The following is a 16,710-nucleotide window of genomic DNA, read 5'->3' as shown; positions in this document are numbered from 1 at the left end:
AAAAAGATCCTGAGTAACCCACCCATATGAAATTAAACTGCATACCAAGGTCAGAATTAGTATACCTCAACTTATTGAACACCAATCATTGACATTATGAAAAAGATGAATCTTCTACTGGCTACTTCTGCTTATTAGTTTTTTAAATAGACCCTAAATCCTACTGAGAGGGCAAAATGCATATGAAAACAACAATGCAGCTAAACTCATCTTGAAAATAAAAATCTGTCAATAGTTACCAAGTGAGTCATTCCTTTGGCTTTATGGTCACATCATATTTTCATTCACAGTATAATCATAAAATTGCAGGGCTTTTTCCATAACTAACAGTGTCTTCTACATCCTTAAATTATGACTCTCTCTCCAGAGGCCTGGATCTTCAGATACCAACTACAGGACTACTTATTACAGTAGGCACCAATGTTTCTGAACTCACAAAAGTATATGGGAAGGAGCAAAGACATCCTGTACTATTAGTTTGCCTCCTAGACAGTACACCAAAATTTTGATGCTACGTACATCAAGTGACAAAAAAATCATTTCTCATTTTACCTTTTAAAAAAATCATACAAGCACGTTAGGTATTTGTTTTTACATCTAAAAGATTTAATATTTTAAAATAATGTAAAAGAAAGCAGGTGAGTGGTAAGCAATAGGTAATGCTGACTTTCTGCAAATTGAAGTCCAGCATGTGGTGGTGAACAGTTTCATAAGACAAAGTTAACTCCTACCCCCCCACCCCCAATACAATTATCATCATTTTCTTGTTTTAATTCAACTTGTTTTTCTGATATGTACATAGCTTTATTACTATACCAAAAATCCCCCAACATTTTTTAAAGAGTGCCTTGCCCCAGGCAGAGGAGGACTGAGACCAGGACTCAAGAAACTGTTCAGGAAAAGTTTGCAATCAGGAAATCTGGGGAGGGAGACTTTTCCCTACATTTTTAAATAGTTTCATTGTTCAGTGAGGAGACATTGTGCAACTGGGAGGACAAAAATAAATAAAATAAAAATCTGCCTACTGAAGATTTGACAAAATCTAGGTAGCCATGTTGGCATAAAAGACTGAAGACAAAAATAAAGTAAATCAACATATAAATCATCTAAACTAGAAATGCAACCATTAGAGAAAGAATTCAATATGCAGGTAGGCAAAGTGTTCCTATCTTAGGTTAAGGCGTTTTCTGAAATAGGTACTGTAGAAAGGAAAGATATTTAACAAGGAAGTAACTTTTCATCATTGAGAAATATGAAAAAGGATGGGGGAACAGGACAGGTTCCCAGGAAGATTGTTTAACGTGTCCAAATAATTCCATTCACAAAATATTTTTTATATTATTGTATTACAGCAAACACCAATGGACCCAACAATTAATATTTGTGTTCCAATTTTTTTAAAAAAAGAAAACAAAATACTGGCAATGAGTCTGGCACCATAGTGAGAAAGAACAGTATATTAATTATAAATGACAACCCTATCCCCCAAATCCTCCAGGCCCTTACGGTCACAGCCTTGCTTCAGAGATTAGTCATTTTTCAACTGTTAAAACTTCCTCTTAAAGAAACAGCTTTGATTAGTTTTCTACTCCTTCTAACATATGACTGTACCTCAAAATGATTAATTTCTAAGTCATTCAAGGGAAAGAGTTAATCAATTTGTATAGAAATGAAGAAAACTGCTTCCCTAATATTTTTTAAATGTTTTTAGAAAAACTGATAAGATCCAGGAATAGAAATACAGTTGGCAACTTCTCTTAGGATAGCTGATTTTTTGGCTACTCTGTCCTCCAAATGCTTTTTATGTATTAAATGAAATATATATTTTTAAAAATCTACCCCACCATAGAGACCTAGTTCTATCTGAGCAACCCTAGCCTAAAATCAAATGAGGAGAAAGTCTGGAATTCAGGGGAAAAAGGACAGTTCAAAGAGGGACAAGGACTGAGACCCACACAAGACAGGCCTGCCCTCTGCGACCTGAGAAACTCCACTCTCTGCCTGGCCACTCATGTTCCTCTTTACTTGAGATCACTGGGCAACCACCCTGAAGTTAACTGCCTCCTCTATGTGGATCATTTTTTTGTTTCTAATCAAGCCAACTTACCAGCCCATTCCCCCAATACACACCCCTTTTCTGACCTTGTACTAAGATGATGGATAACCAAGGACAGTGTAGAACAAATAGGCTATTCTCCCAAAAACCCTGAACAAAGTAGAAAAGCTGGGCTACCACAAGATGAGATACTATTCCAAAAGTGCTCACAAAGACATACGTGGAAAATATAGAATCCAGAGCCTGATGTCAAACATGTTTAAAATATAAAGAATGCAAAGAAAATGAACTGGAAGGAAATGCACATAAGTAACAACAGCGATTACTTCTCAGTGGTAGGGATATGGAGTAGGAATGTACGTATGCTTGTGCTTTAGTTTTCAGAAGTCTTAATCACGAATACNACTCATGTTCCTCTTTACTTGAGATCACTGGGCAACCACCCTGAAGTTAACTGCCTCCTCTATGTGGATCATTTTTTTGTTTCTAATCAAGCCAACTTACCAGCCCATTCCCCCAATACACACCCCTTTTCTGACCTTGTACTAAGATGATGGATAACCAAGGACAGTGTAGAACAAATAGGCTATTCTCCCAAAAACCCTGAACAAAGTAGAAAAGCTGGGCTACCACAAGATGAGATACTATTCCAAAAGTGCTCACAAAGACATAGGTGGAAAATATAGAATCCAGAGCCTGATGTCAAACATGTTTAAAATATAAAGAATGCAAAGAAAATGAACTGGAAGGAAATACACGTAAGTAACAACAGCGATTACTTCTCAGTGGTAGGAATATGGAGTAGGAATGTACGTATGCTTGTGCTTTAGTTTTCAGAAGTCTTAATCACGAATACTGTAACCTCTTAATCTGGAAAAATGTGTGTTTTATAAGAAAAGTTGATGTCTTTTTTAACACTGCTAGCCACAATTCCTAAGAGGAAAGGTGCGAGGTAGAGAAGGACAGCGATGGCTCCTGTAACAGGATTGAGATACCAGTTTGTGGGATTCTTTCCACTGGAGGGGAATAAAAAGTATTTTTTCCTTTCCCCATTCTAAGAAGTCTTTGAGTTCAGAGCCTGGGCTCCTGGGACCCATAGAGGGTCTTTAAAGGGTTTGGTTTCAGGAATAGGAGCAGAATTTCGGAGGCGGCCTAAAGGCAACCTCCACCCAGGCCCTTCCCTCAGGAGGAAAGAGCCTACTGAGAGGTGTTCCTACAGGGAATGGGATGGGTGGAGCTGCCCAAGCCTGGAAGACAGGGATTAGTGGTCCTGAGACTGGGGTAGGGGAAGAGAGGAGGCAGTCGTGTCCACTTGTGCAGCTGCCTGCGTGAATGACCAGGGCCTGGGCCCACTCCTTTCCAATCAATGCAGGGCTCCCATGGTGGGCATGCATGTGCTGGGGGATAGAGGTGAACAAGACATAGTTAAGAATAGGAGATGTGCTTGCCTTGCCAGTTAAAGATGTTCATGCCCTCCACAGACATTCAGGAGCACCCGGCCTCGTGAAGAACAGGCTGCATCACTCCACATGGGTTTGGGCTATAAACAACTCCAGCGAGGAGGAAGCAATTCTTGGTTTCACCTTGACCACATCACAAAGGCTACAGCAGAAAAATTGACATACTAGACTCCACTCAGTCAAGAAGTACCAGTCAGACCTTAACTTAGACAAAAGCAATCCAGAATACTACCAAACTTTCTCAGGAAACCATCAAAATGTGTCGTTTTAATTTTTTAGTCAAAGCCCATCCCTCCTCAGAGCCTGCCTTAAAGCACAAAAACAGAAACAAAGCATAGAAGAACATTGACCACATAGCTTGCTAATGGAAGGAACTGTTTGTACCCCTTCAATTACAATCCAATGGCTGCTGGTTGCGTAGTCACAGAAGTGCTAACCAAAGCCCTGCCAGGCTCATTCTAATAGCTATTAATGACAGCCAGACTTTGGCAGATTTGGAGACCTGGAGGAATAGCAAAGCAACAGGAAAATCGTCTCCTTTACTTAAAATCCAAAATGAACAAAAAACCCCACATACAACTCTGGATTGCAAAGTTTTGAGAGTGAATGTGGATAATCTCTAAGTTTCACTCTAAACCAGCAGTCTTTCAGGGGAACCTTATTCTGGGTATAGTGATTAACTCCAGAGTTAAATGAGTGCATTCATAAATGAAGACTCTTATCTTTTTAGAATATCCACGTAGAGCACATAGTTCTTATGTGCTAGACATAACCAGCTACTCTGCAATAATAACTCTACAAACACCATCTTTTCTAGCTTTTATTATTAAATATATTCACTCCTTTTGGAATTTTAATTACTAAATTTATATTTGGGCAATGATTACCATATTGCATTGGAATATAAAGTGTCTCATTCAATTTGCAGAAAATTACAAAGTCAAAGCTGCGATGCGGAATCTACCTAGAATCACATTGCCACGTTAGAAAGCATAAAGCTCCCAGTCCTGGGGTTAGTGATATGGACTGAATCATCTGTTAATGTAGTGCCTGACATTTCAGGAAGGTCACCTGGCTCTCACTATAGAACTTGTGGCTATAGAACTGATGCGGGGAGAAAGAATGTAAATTAGGAATCCAGCACCAGAGAGAATGGAGGGACCTGGTGATTTTAGAATCATTGTTATGCAACCCCCACCCTCACCCCGCCCAAATGCCCAGGAGCCATGAGTATCACTTGGCACAGACCCCAGCCATTCCCCTCCTGAGCCCTTTCCACAGGTTACAGAAATGCCATGCTTTCAGGGTGACAGAGAGCATTTCAATCATATTAGGAGTTCAGGGCCCAGAAAGGATATGTTGGCTTTCAGCATCTTACATAAAGGGAGCTTAGCAGAAACATCTGAATGAGCTCTAAGGAATAATTCTGTCTTCTCTAGGTATGGCTTCTGGTGACAACATAACAAAAGATATAAGCCTTTTAGGTAAGTTGTTTTAAACGAAAAGACTGTACAAAGTCAGATAAGACATTTATACTGAAGTCACTGGCCAACTGGCTTACGCTCTAATCTCTTGTTTGTGGTGTGGTCTGCTACGAAGAGTAAGATACTATAAAGGGCCTCTTTTGTTGAAGACCAAACAGTGCTATATACTTGTATTGAAATATAGTTTAAAAACCTATTTTCATACTTCATCGTTCATATGCATCTCCAGATGGATGGCGTAGGTAGATACAGATTCACACGCCATATTATTTGACAATAAACTAATACTTTCCTTTGAAATGTACAGTATTTATTTTGCTTAGCATAGAAAGTGGTTGCAAAAGAAGAGGTAAAGGTGACAACTGTAATGAGAAAATAAATACAAGCAGACTGTCTTCCCACAGTAGAGTCAGTTAATCAGCTTAGCATATTGCAAAATCTAGATCATTCTAATTTGCAAAAATCCATAGGGTGCCACACATCTCTGCTTCAGCATTGTAACTCTACTTAACCAATGCAAACTAGCTCTCAGTTACTTTAGAACTGGCTGCTTCACTTACGACTTTGACCAGGAGCTTCTGTTTCCCAGTCAAAACGTACAGAACATTTTCTCAAATATAATATGACACCAACCTAGTTCAGCCTGACGCTGATTTTTTCTCTACACAATCTCCTTCAAAAGGAGAGATATCTATAACAATCTGAAAAAAGCACAAAGAAATTAAGACCCAAATAAAGTAATGCTTACAACTCTATCAGCTAGCTGAGAACAAAATTCCACTTTGTTGTTCTAATGTTAATACCTGTCACTTTTTAAAAGTGCTATCAAGTCAACAAGAGTTTTTTTTTTTTTTTTTTTTTTTTTTTTAAGGGTAAGTTGTTCACAGTAAGAACTAATTAGTTGCCAAGAATGAGATGGGTTCCCAAAGGAATACTATTCTACTCATTAAATACTGGTTTTCATTTACTTCCATACATTTACTTTAAGACTATTCATTCTTAACCTGAAAGTCTTTGTGAGCATGGTTAGGCCAGGGCAAAAAAATTTATATATTATTCTAAGACATAAAATAATTATTGAAAGAAAGTGAGCAGAGATGACAGGTACCGTTCAAGCTTTATTAAAGAAAGAAATCTGCCGGGCTGTGCTCAGAGTGGCAGGCAGCCTGGGGCTGCCCTGAAAATGCAGGACAGCACCAGGTGTGGGGGTGGTAGAGCTTATATTGGTATGTTGGTGCCAAGAGCTGGGTGATGTAATTCTGAGGTGGGGATTGAGTTGGGTCGTGGGGATGGAGAGTTCTGCGCATGCGGAAACGCCTAAAGTTTCATTTTCTCCGAACCCATGAGGCTTCTTGTGAAAGAAAATGGGGGAGGGGAGGGGAGGAGGTAGATGGCACCATTTTGTACTTGGGCTTGTCTAAGATGGTGCTGGTCATGTTGCAGATCTGTTAATTATCTTAAATAATGCTGGACTGAAATTCATCTTGTATATATGTAAATATGGTATATCGCTTTCAATACTCTGTTGTCTGTATAATATTGGACATGAAGTAAAAGCAATCAATCTGAGCTACTATATGTTATTGGCTGTTCCTATACAAGGGTGTTTGTAAATTTCTGCTTAAAATATATTCTACCCGTCATTTTCTTTTTCCGGAGTTTTGAATTCTGTTATTCTCAATAAATCCTTTCATCATTTAAAGGTCTATGGTAAATAACCATTCCATACTGACACATATATGGTTGAGTGGAACAGGATCAAGGCAGACAAGACTTTGATGCTGAGAGTTAACTAAGTTAGGTAAGAAGTAACCCTTATTTTGGTCTTGGTGTGGAATATCCTCCCAAATAAAAATGGTGATTAAAACTGGTTTTACTCTAAAGTGACCCCTCATAGCTCTCCTGCTAGAGATTGTAAGCTCCCGGCAGGCAGGTTAATTTTGTGGCCCTAGTACAATACCTGGCACAAAGGTACACTTGATTAAACTTTGTTGAATAAATTAATAATTTGAAAGAATAAACTAATTAAAACTAGAATAGGAAAATTTTGCTGAAAATGGGGATGGGGGTAGGGTAGTTGGTCACAATAAACCCTGACCTTTCTTAAATCCTCCTTTCTTAAATTAGCGAATGTTACCATTTTACCATCTCCTCCTAAAAATCCTAAAATCTTCATTAGAAAGTGGTAATTGTGGGTCAGGCTGTGCTGAGAGTTATACAAAGTCAAATTCTATCCCTGGCCTTCAGAGGCACAATCTAAAATGGATTATAGGCATAATCTAAAATGGATTACAGGCACAACAGGATAACTTAAAGGGTTAGGCAACTGTAAACATTCTAGAATAATCTATAGGTTAAGGGGTTAAAGCAGCCATGGAGCAAGAGTTTTTGGAAGAGGGACAGGTTGCTTTTGACAAGTAAGCACACCTTCAATGTGACAGAAGTAGGTCAGAATGAGTAAGTGAATTTTCCACTGACTCATTTCCAGACGTATCATAGGCGGCATAGGACACCAGTGATCTAGTTCTCCACCTGGAAGAGCTGTACAAATTAGTTCTCTAATGAAAGAAGCTCGAATGAAAACTGACTTGGCAGGAAGAACTGCCACCCTGACCCTATACAGGTCTGTAGGCAGTACAGTCAACAGACCTGACAGGAATGTTCACATCAGAGAAATCCTCCTAACAATTTAGATGGTAGGGATATGGGAAGTAAAGTGATTCCTGCTTTTTCTCCAGCTAACAAATCAGTGCAATCAGGTTTAATGGGCTTGTACCAATTAACATAATATTTGACAAATCTTCCCTAAGCCTGCATGCAGTTTTTCAGTGTTTAACTTTGAATATAAACAACCTCTATTTTAAGTTTGATGGTGGGGGAACCTAGCAAATTACTTCTAAATACAAATTCATTTACTTTAGTGTAAATGAAGCATAGCACTTTAAATGTCAAATAGTCATCATGCATTATGATTAATAGGGCCCAGCCAATCTTTCAACTTATTAAAGTTCACTGCATGAATGATCCAAGCCCTCAGTCCCCAGACAGAACTTAAAATATATTCTTATTAAAAAATTCAAGGGCAATAAATCAGGCTAAAGAGGTGACAAGAGATGACCCTCCTTGGCCACCAACTCTAGGAAATGTCCAGTGCTTTCTGCTGGACCAGCCAGGGAGTTGATAGTTTCTCTGTCTATGTGGGGACACTGGTAGGGGTAGTAACGTGGAGGAGACTGATGGTCTCCACCCACCAGGAACTTACATTAAAATAAGTCTGTTGAATAAATGCATACATTTTATTCTAGTGGGAAATCATCCACAGATTGAAAGTAAATGCTTTCCTTCACACACAGGAAAAAATAATGTCCCTATTTGGAAGGATTTGACCCAATGGACATCAGTTTCTCTTTTTCCAGCACAGTTAATGAGTTAGGCGGCATCATCCGTACTTTGAACAAAAGAAGTCAAGTATTATCAGCAACTTCTGAAACATCGGTTGAAGCTATAAGAAAAAAAAGTCACTATAAAAGCTGACTGGCATAGGATCAACATCCATGACCTTGGCCTCTTCAGCACAATGCTCTACTGAACTAAGATACTAAGTAAAAATATAGTTGTTGAGGTACCCAAGGCTTTATAAAATGAGACATTGTAAGAGAGTGATGTAAACATCCAAGATAGGGAAGTGCTGAGGTATGGAGCATTCAGAAGACAGGTGCTACAAAATACAATGCTCCTACGGTTTTAATGTTTCAAAGTAAACTCTCTTCAAACTACAAAATAGGACAGAGAGGCTTAAAACCACAGTCTCATTACTAATACCAAACAGGTCTCTTCCAAATATTATCCCTGGGCCTCTGACAGATTTGCCTCAGGACTGCTCTGGAATGATGATTTACAGAAAGGAAAAGGTATTTATTTTCTGAGTTAAAATGTCATTCAGATGGTCTATTTTTGCCACCAGTGCTATGGTTACCTCTTCAAAAACCAAAATGATGACTGTGTCATTTTATAACAGCTATCCATTCTATAACCATCAGATGGTCATCTCAGAGATCTCACTCAGTACTAACCTGGTTTAAGCCAAAGTTTAAAAGGAAAACAATCCTAAACCATCAAATACTGCTTCTAAGACTGTATTACAAGACATATGGAATAGAGGTATTGTATCATGGTATTACTAAATTAAATATAGAGCCTTTATATTGTATTGCCCTGGGAAATTATTTGTTAAATGAAGACCTATAAGGATGTGAATGACATTTATCCACATGTATACAAAATATATAGATAATGAAAATATATATTTAATTTGGAATTTGGTTTTACTATTCCCTACATGTTCCTAAATATACATAATATTTAACATTGAATCATGTTAAGTTTTGATAAATTTCAATTTTAAACATGCCCACATTTTAAAAATTTAAATGAAAAATTTTATGAAGCAAAATTTTACTGTAATTCAGAGAAGTTCAAAACATAACATCATAAAAATAATGTATGAGTCTTATTTTCAGATTAATTAGGATCAACTTTGTACAGACCCCTATACCTCCCCTGCACAATGACTAATGCACAGACGGTGCTCAACTAACAATACTGAATTCATGAGCAAATAAATGCAGAGGATGGACAGCAGACTGCACCAGCTCCACAGTCCAAGCTTCATCTCCCAAGTGAAATCTCCCCTGCTTTGGGCATATCTTCTTAAACTTAGATGTGGCCATACCAACAGATCCCTACCCAAAGGGTGGCATCCAGGAAGTAAGGATGTTTCATATCTGAATTGCTTAAAACAAACTAGAAACCAAACGACTCTCTGTTCATTGACAATCCACACACTTTTTAGACTGAAAACTCTCATGGCAAAACGGCTTATCATTCTTCTAAAGTGCAAAGCTACTTTTCATTCTGACAGGTAAAGTTTTCATTTGGAATTACAGAAAGAAAACTAGAAGGAACCTCTTCCGTCTTTGACGCAGTTCCATGGTTAGAAGCGACTGTGCATCTAGGAACCATGTCTACGACCCCACCGCTAAACGATGCTTATTGTTGCAGTTGTACCATGAGGTAGCATTAGTCCCTGCAGACCCTTCTGTGCACAGCACATATTTACAAGTCATCTGTGGGTGTATGCAGGAACATGGTATACAGCCACTGTTTACTTTGCTTCCACAGCATAGTTGGGACTCTGATGAGAATAAAGAATATCTATATGAGCTACTGATTAAGAGAAATATATTTTACTTTGTTTTTGTAATAATTGTGTATTTCAATGAGCTCCACACTACAATAAATGCAAACAGTGGTCAAACCTCTATCAAACATTAAAGTAAAAAAAACTCCTGTCCTCTACACTAATTCTCTGAACTGTATCATTAAAAATGCAAATAAATATCCATATACATTTTCTATCAATAACTCTGATAATTTACAATAATTACATAAGCATGTCTTCCTGATGAAGATAACTTTTAATAATCTGAAGTAAAAACATTAAAATAGGATATATTATAGTTATTCTACCTTCCATATTTAATATGATATATTTGGATTTTCACAAATAGAGGTAACTGGCCAACTTAAACATGATTTCTTTTCAGAGACAGTTTCACTTTCATTTTCATTTAGAACTAAAATATAAGGTGAAGCCTAAAGATAAGGAGGGAAGGAGTCCTTGCCATGCATGTCTGAATCAGCCCCCCTAAGTTACTAAAAAATGATGGATTGTTTTTCCCACCTCTTTTAAACAGAATTCTGTGGTCTCAAGTATTACAGGAGAGGAAAATGTGCCTAAGGGGCTATGATTTACAATTATTCTGTTTCACACCAATTAGCATAAACGACCACGATAGAAAATTATATGCAAATCCTGGAAGGGTCAATAAAAGATATTGATCCACAGCAACAACTAAGGGAGGAAAAATTGCTTATAGTCTATGCTTCAAGCTTCCTATCTTGGTAGAGGATCTTTTAACCTGATATTAATTCTGTGTATAAAGCATTCTTGTTGTCGCATGAATTATCTTTCACAAATCAAATCTCAGCACTTTGTTCTACTCCCCAGTCTATCAGGCTGAGTTTGTACCCAGATTAACACAGAAGCATTTATATGGAAACTGCAAAGCCAAAAGGAATGCTCCTCTCCATTACAAACTATCAGAAGATGCTGTTGTGATAGGCAAGTAGCATAACATTTAAAAGCATTTGTTACAGAAAACAAAACAAAACAAAACAAAAAACTCTCCAAAATGCAAGGTTGAAGAAGGTAGGTAAGGTAATGAGAAGAAATGGCTTGTTTTATCCAAAAGGGTTAGGATAAATTTTGCTTGCCACTCCTCTTTCTTGGAACATACTTAGATCTTGATTATTAAGACACAACAAACACTAGGGGAAGAAACCTACTTTAAGACTAGCAGATGAGAAATGCTTTATCATTGTTATGCTTTAATTTTTTCTTATTTCAGAGATTTTGCTTTCCACCTGGGCAATACAATTCAAGCACTATATGTAGGTAGGTGTGGTACACGATCTTTATACATTAATAGTCACGCTTAATTAGAGAAAAGCATGCAGTTAGGACAAAGGGATGGGGAGATGCCGAGAGATACAGGCTCCTTTACTCTAAAGGACACAACTTACTATACATGGAGCAGGGGCACAGTCATTCCCACAAGCCCTGGCCTTTGGGTCCTTCCAAAGGCAAATGATCAGGGTGACAAGTGCCTCTACCACCCTCATGTTGTCCTTGTTTGTTTTAATATATTGCACTCTTGGGCCTTCCTACCCATGTGCCAGGTAAAAGTCACTGATGAAAACCCAGTACATTTCTGACTGTTTACTTCCTGGACAAGTAAATCAAAGGTTACTTTTCTGACATAACATCACCTTAATTACACCAAGCACCAGAGTCAGCATTATGACAAACTCCAGAGACCATGTGGGTCAGCCTTTCTCTACACTGCTATGGTGCCTAAGCTGCCAGAGGGCTTTTAATCTAGCTCTTTCTAATCTGGGGTCCATGGATATTTAAGAGGTCTTTGAACAGAATTCACTGGGTCCATGAACTTGAATTATTTTTTAAAAATTTTATTTTCACTAACCACAAAGCTCACTGAAACTTAATCTCCACTGTGACAATGTTAAGAGGGTGGGAAATCCTATTATGATAATTGAAAGGTGTGGCCTTTAAGAGGTGATTAGATTGTGAGGACCATGCCCGAGTGGGTGGATTAATCCACTGATGGCTTAATGGTGGTCATGGGCATGGTGATGATGGTTTTACAAGGAGAAGGAATGAGAAGCCTAGGTCTCTCTCACTTAAGCCATCTGCCATTTGACATCCTGAGTTGCTCTGAAGAGTCAATACCCACCAATAAAGCCCTTACCAGATGTGTTCTCTGGACTTTGTATTTCCCAGCCTTCAAAACTGTAAGAAATAAATTTTGTTTTCTTATAAATTACCCAGTTTCAGGTATTTTGTTATAAGCAAAAGAAACTAATACATGCAGGATTTAAAGATTTCTAGAGATTGATTGCATTTCAATGTGAATGTACACTACTGAAATGTACACTTAAAATGGCTAAGATGGTAAATTTTATGTTATGTGTACACAAATTTTTTTTTTTTAAATCCTGAAAAATAAATAAATAAAAGGCTTGAATGGAATGGAGAAGAGATAAACCAATGATCAGGCAAAAATAAAAATTGAGTGCAGAATATGAGTAAGTTAAGCAGGCATATTTATCCTACATTTGCCAGTCTTCCAGATACTCAAAATGTCACCAGTCATTAATCATATCACCAGCCTGCCCCCCACTGATAAGTTTGTAAATAACAAGAATAAAAATACTGTTAAAATAAAGCTATTTGGGCCGACCCTGTGGCGTACTTGGGAGAGTGCGGCGCTGGGAGTGCAGCGGTGCTCCCGCCGTGGGTTCGGATCCTATATAGGGATGGCCGGTGCGCTCACTGGCTGAGTGCAGTGCAGGCGACACCAAGCCAAGGGTTGAGATCCCCTTACCGGTCACAAATAAATAAATAAATAAATAAAATAAAGCTATTTGGGTTAGAAGGATCTGTTCTTAGTCCTCCAGCATCTTTACTCCAATCCATATAAAGGAGATGCATTTGGCTATGTCTGAATAATAGGGCCCGAATCCATGGAAAAACTTTCTAACTTTGATTCTACATAAGTTACCCAGATCTACAAGGTCTTGAAGTGATAGGGATCCAGAAACCCTAACTTCACTGCTCACAGAGTCCTTTTCAGCTGCTACAACGTGGAATGACCAAAGTGTGGTCATGTGCTACCATGTAACAGTTGGTTTCTCAAAGATTCTCCTAAAAAATTTCTAAGTCAAGGCACTCAGCTCTAGTTTGTTAGAAAAGATGAGGAATATTATCTGAAAGCCAAATCTAGCATGCAGAAAGTATTTCTTATTCCTTTATCACTCTCTCTCTCTCCAGAAATTGAAGTCATGGCTTTGAGTCTGGATTGATGCTAACCTGCAAAAGAATGTACATGGAATAGAACATATAACTTAGAATAATCATCAATCATTATTTATTGAACAGTTTTTGTAGGTCCAACCCTATTGCCAAAAACATCAATTTTTACATGAATAGATGATTTTGTATTTTTAAAGTACAATATTATTAAAATGTGTAGTCTTAACATAAAAAGAGAATAATCATCAATCATAATTCTTCAGTATATCTGTTGAACCTTCCTGTTGTCTAGAATCCTCAGTCTTCACAGGATACTACTAATAGAACACAGTTCTTGCTCTATTCAGCTTCGACTTCACAAACTTTGCATGCCATCTTATAAGGTGTCATTTAAGTAACTCTGTGTGTTCATCAGTAACATATTTGTACCAAAAGGTGGATATGGCTATTTATCACTGGTAATTTATGAGCCTGCCAAATACTAGGAGATGCAGGGAGGGAAAATATCAAACAAAAAAGCTATTGTTGCCAAGGTCACAGCATGTTGGCTCAATCTTATTTCGCACACATAAATCAGATCAATTAAAGAAGGAAATGGATTATACATTAGACAAACAGTTTCAAACCTTGATAAAAGCAGACCTTGGAGTGTGCACTAACATCAATTTGCATTTAGTAATGTTTCATGTTTGAACATTAAATGTGTAGAGGGAAAAAAGCAAATAAAAAAATATCCAACTGCTTTCTTGAAATATTGATGACAGTTCAGTAAAAGTTCAGAGCAGTAATAAAACTCCAGGAGTTATTTGCCCCTATACAATATTATTTTAGCCAATACCTTGCCCCTGCTGCCCACCTCCCTCTGTTTCCTAAGTTACACATGAGGGATTTTTATTCTTTTAGAAGCATTTCATCCTAAAGCATAAGCAGTGTTCATTCCAGACTTGAATTTGGCAATGATGCGACCTACTGTCATTTTTTTTGCTAGAGAAAATATGGAACACCAGACCGCCAATCTAGCAATAATGTTTCATGCAATATGAGAGTTGCAAACTTGGAAAGCACCTCAAGTAGACATAAAAGATACTTGGCATTATGTACTAAGATCCATAAACATGTTCACGTCACTTTGGCCTAGAAATTTCTTTTCTGGGAATTTATCCTAAGGAAATGGTCCAAAAGACAGAAAAAGCTATATGCATGAATATGATCACTATGAAGTGCTTCCATTCAATAAACCTTTATTAAGTGTCTATTATGTGCCAGACACTATGCTGGCACAAAGTCTGTGCCTCAAGGCACTCACAATCAGCTGGAAATTCAGATAAGTATACATGCAATTACACCATATTGGGATAAATGCTAATAGAGGATTGTACAGAAGCAATAGAAACATAAAATTTGCTGGAAGACAGAGACAGAGAAAGAGAGTCATGGAGGGCTTTTCAAAATTTCTTCACAATTTTTTTTAAGACACAAGTACTATTAAAACATTGAACAAATCCTTTTATTATTCTGAAAAACTATTCCTCAATACGTTTTTTTTAAAAATAAAAAACATGAAGCAAGCATCAGTGCCCTTAGCAGCTCTTGCTTGGAGTCCCTCGTCTTTCTCTCCACTGTGAGTGGGAGTTGGGAGTGTAGTAATCAGTCACGAAGCTCTCATCCGGCACATTCTACCACAGTCTATTCCCAGTCTTAGTTTTCTACTAGGCACCAGGGTGTCCTTAAGCAAAATTGCTAAGGAACTTTGAGTTCACTTTGCTTAAAAAACAAAATAAACACACAAAAAATCTTATCGCTCCTTTGAGAACTTTTTCTTTCAAATGGTCCAGAGTCACTTCAGAAATTCCTGCTTTAAGATTTCAGAAGGTCCTTTGCTAAATATGGTATCTGTAATTTGTAATAATTTTTTAGTGTATTTGCAAATAAGAAAATTCCAGTTTTAGAGGTTAAGTTTGGAAGCTTTTCGAGAAGTATATATTGCACACAACTACTAATATAGTGAGAAATAACCCAATCCAAACTAAATTGGGACATGCAGTCTACATAGCATGCCTGTATTTACACTTGGGTTAGAGAAAATTCTATTCCTATAATATGCACAACACCCATTTCAAGTTAGGACATGCTACATATCAGAGTGTGGAAGCCATGGAGATGCGTTTTTCAACATGTTCTGTCCTGTACCATGGCTCAAAGCTTTGGCCATACTCCAGAAGTGGGGTGGGGCTTTAGAAGGGTTATTAAAGAAGGCCATACCTAAACTTTCTTTCTTGAAAGAGTGCCCGAAGAGAAAGACTAAACTTGGAATAGTCAATGGGAAGAAGGTAAAATTAACATTTATTGAGTGCCTATATTTGATAGGTATTGCTTTAGGTGAGCGGTTAACAAAGTTTTTCTGTAAAGGGCCCAATAGTAAATATTTTTGGCTTTGCAGGCCAGAGTCTCTGTTGCAACTACTCAATTCTGCCATTGTAGCAGAGCAGCCATAGACAATCCCTAAGTGATCAGTGTGGTTGTGTTCTAATAAAGCTCAATGTGTAAAAACAGGTGGTGGGCCAGATTGGGCCTGCAGACCACAGTTTGCCTACCCCTGCCTTAAGTGCTTCACAATCTATTTTATTTAAGGCACAAAAAAGGGTTGCTGGTTATTTTCCCTACTTAAAGATGATGAAACCAAGTATCAGAGGTGCTATGGTTTGAAATGTGTCCCCCAAAAGTTCACATGCTGGGAACTTGGTTGCCACTGTGGCAGTGTTAAGAGGTAGAGCCTTTTGGGGGCAACTGGGTCATGAGGGCTCGTGATCCACTTGGTCACGAATGGATTATTGCCATTATCACAAGAATGGGTTAGTTATTGTGGAAGTTTGGCCCCCTTTTCCTTTCTGTCTCGCACGCTCTTGCCCTCTTCTCTCATCCTTCCACCTTCTGCCATGGGACGACCCATGCCAGATGCTGGCACCATGCTCCTGGAATTCCCTACCTCTAGAACTGTGAGAAATAAATTTCTTTCTTTATAAATTACCCCATCTTGGGTATCCTATTATAGCAGCAGAAAATGGATTAAGATAAGAGGTAGGGTAACCTATCAAGGTCACATGTCTAGGCTGATGTAGAGTCAGGATTCCAACAAAGGTCTGTCCAAATTCAAAGTCTGAACTCTTTTTACTATATAAGGGCCAGCCCGGTGACGCACTGCTATAGTGCGCCGCTTGGGAAGCGTGGTGGCGCTCCCGCCGAGGGTTCGGATCC

General features: G+C 38.1%; 1 protein-coding gene across 1 annotated transcript in view; it reads right to left on the bottom strand.

Annotated features, from left to right (window-relative positions):
* Positions 1-16,710, bottom strand: part of MAST4 (microtubule associated serine/threonine kinase family member 4) — a 168,583-nt gene that overhangs the window by 133,192 nt on the left and 18,681 nt on the right. The gene's annotated exons all lie outside the window — the stretch shown is intronic.

The sequence above is a fragment of the Galeopterus variegatus genome, unplaced genomic scaffold, assembly GCF_000696425.1.
Source record: "Galeopterus variegatus unplaced genomic scaffold, G_variegatus-3.0.2 Scaffold453, whole genome shotgun sequence".
Classification (NCBI taxonomy): Eukaryota; Metazoa; Chordata; class Mammalia; order Dermoptera; family Cynocephalidae; genus Galeopterus; species Galeopterus variegatus.
Note: the sequence above shows the minus strand (reverse complement) of the source record. Positions and strands in the feature narration are given on the sequence as shown.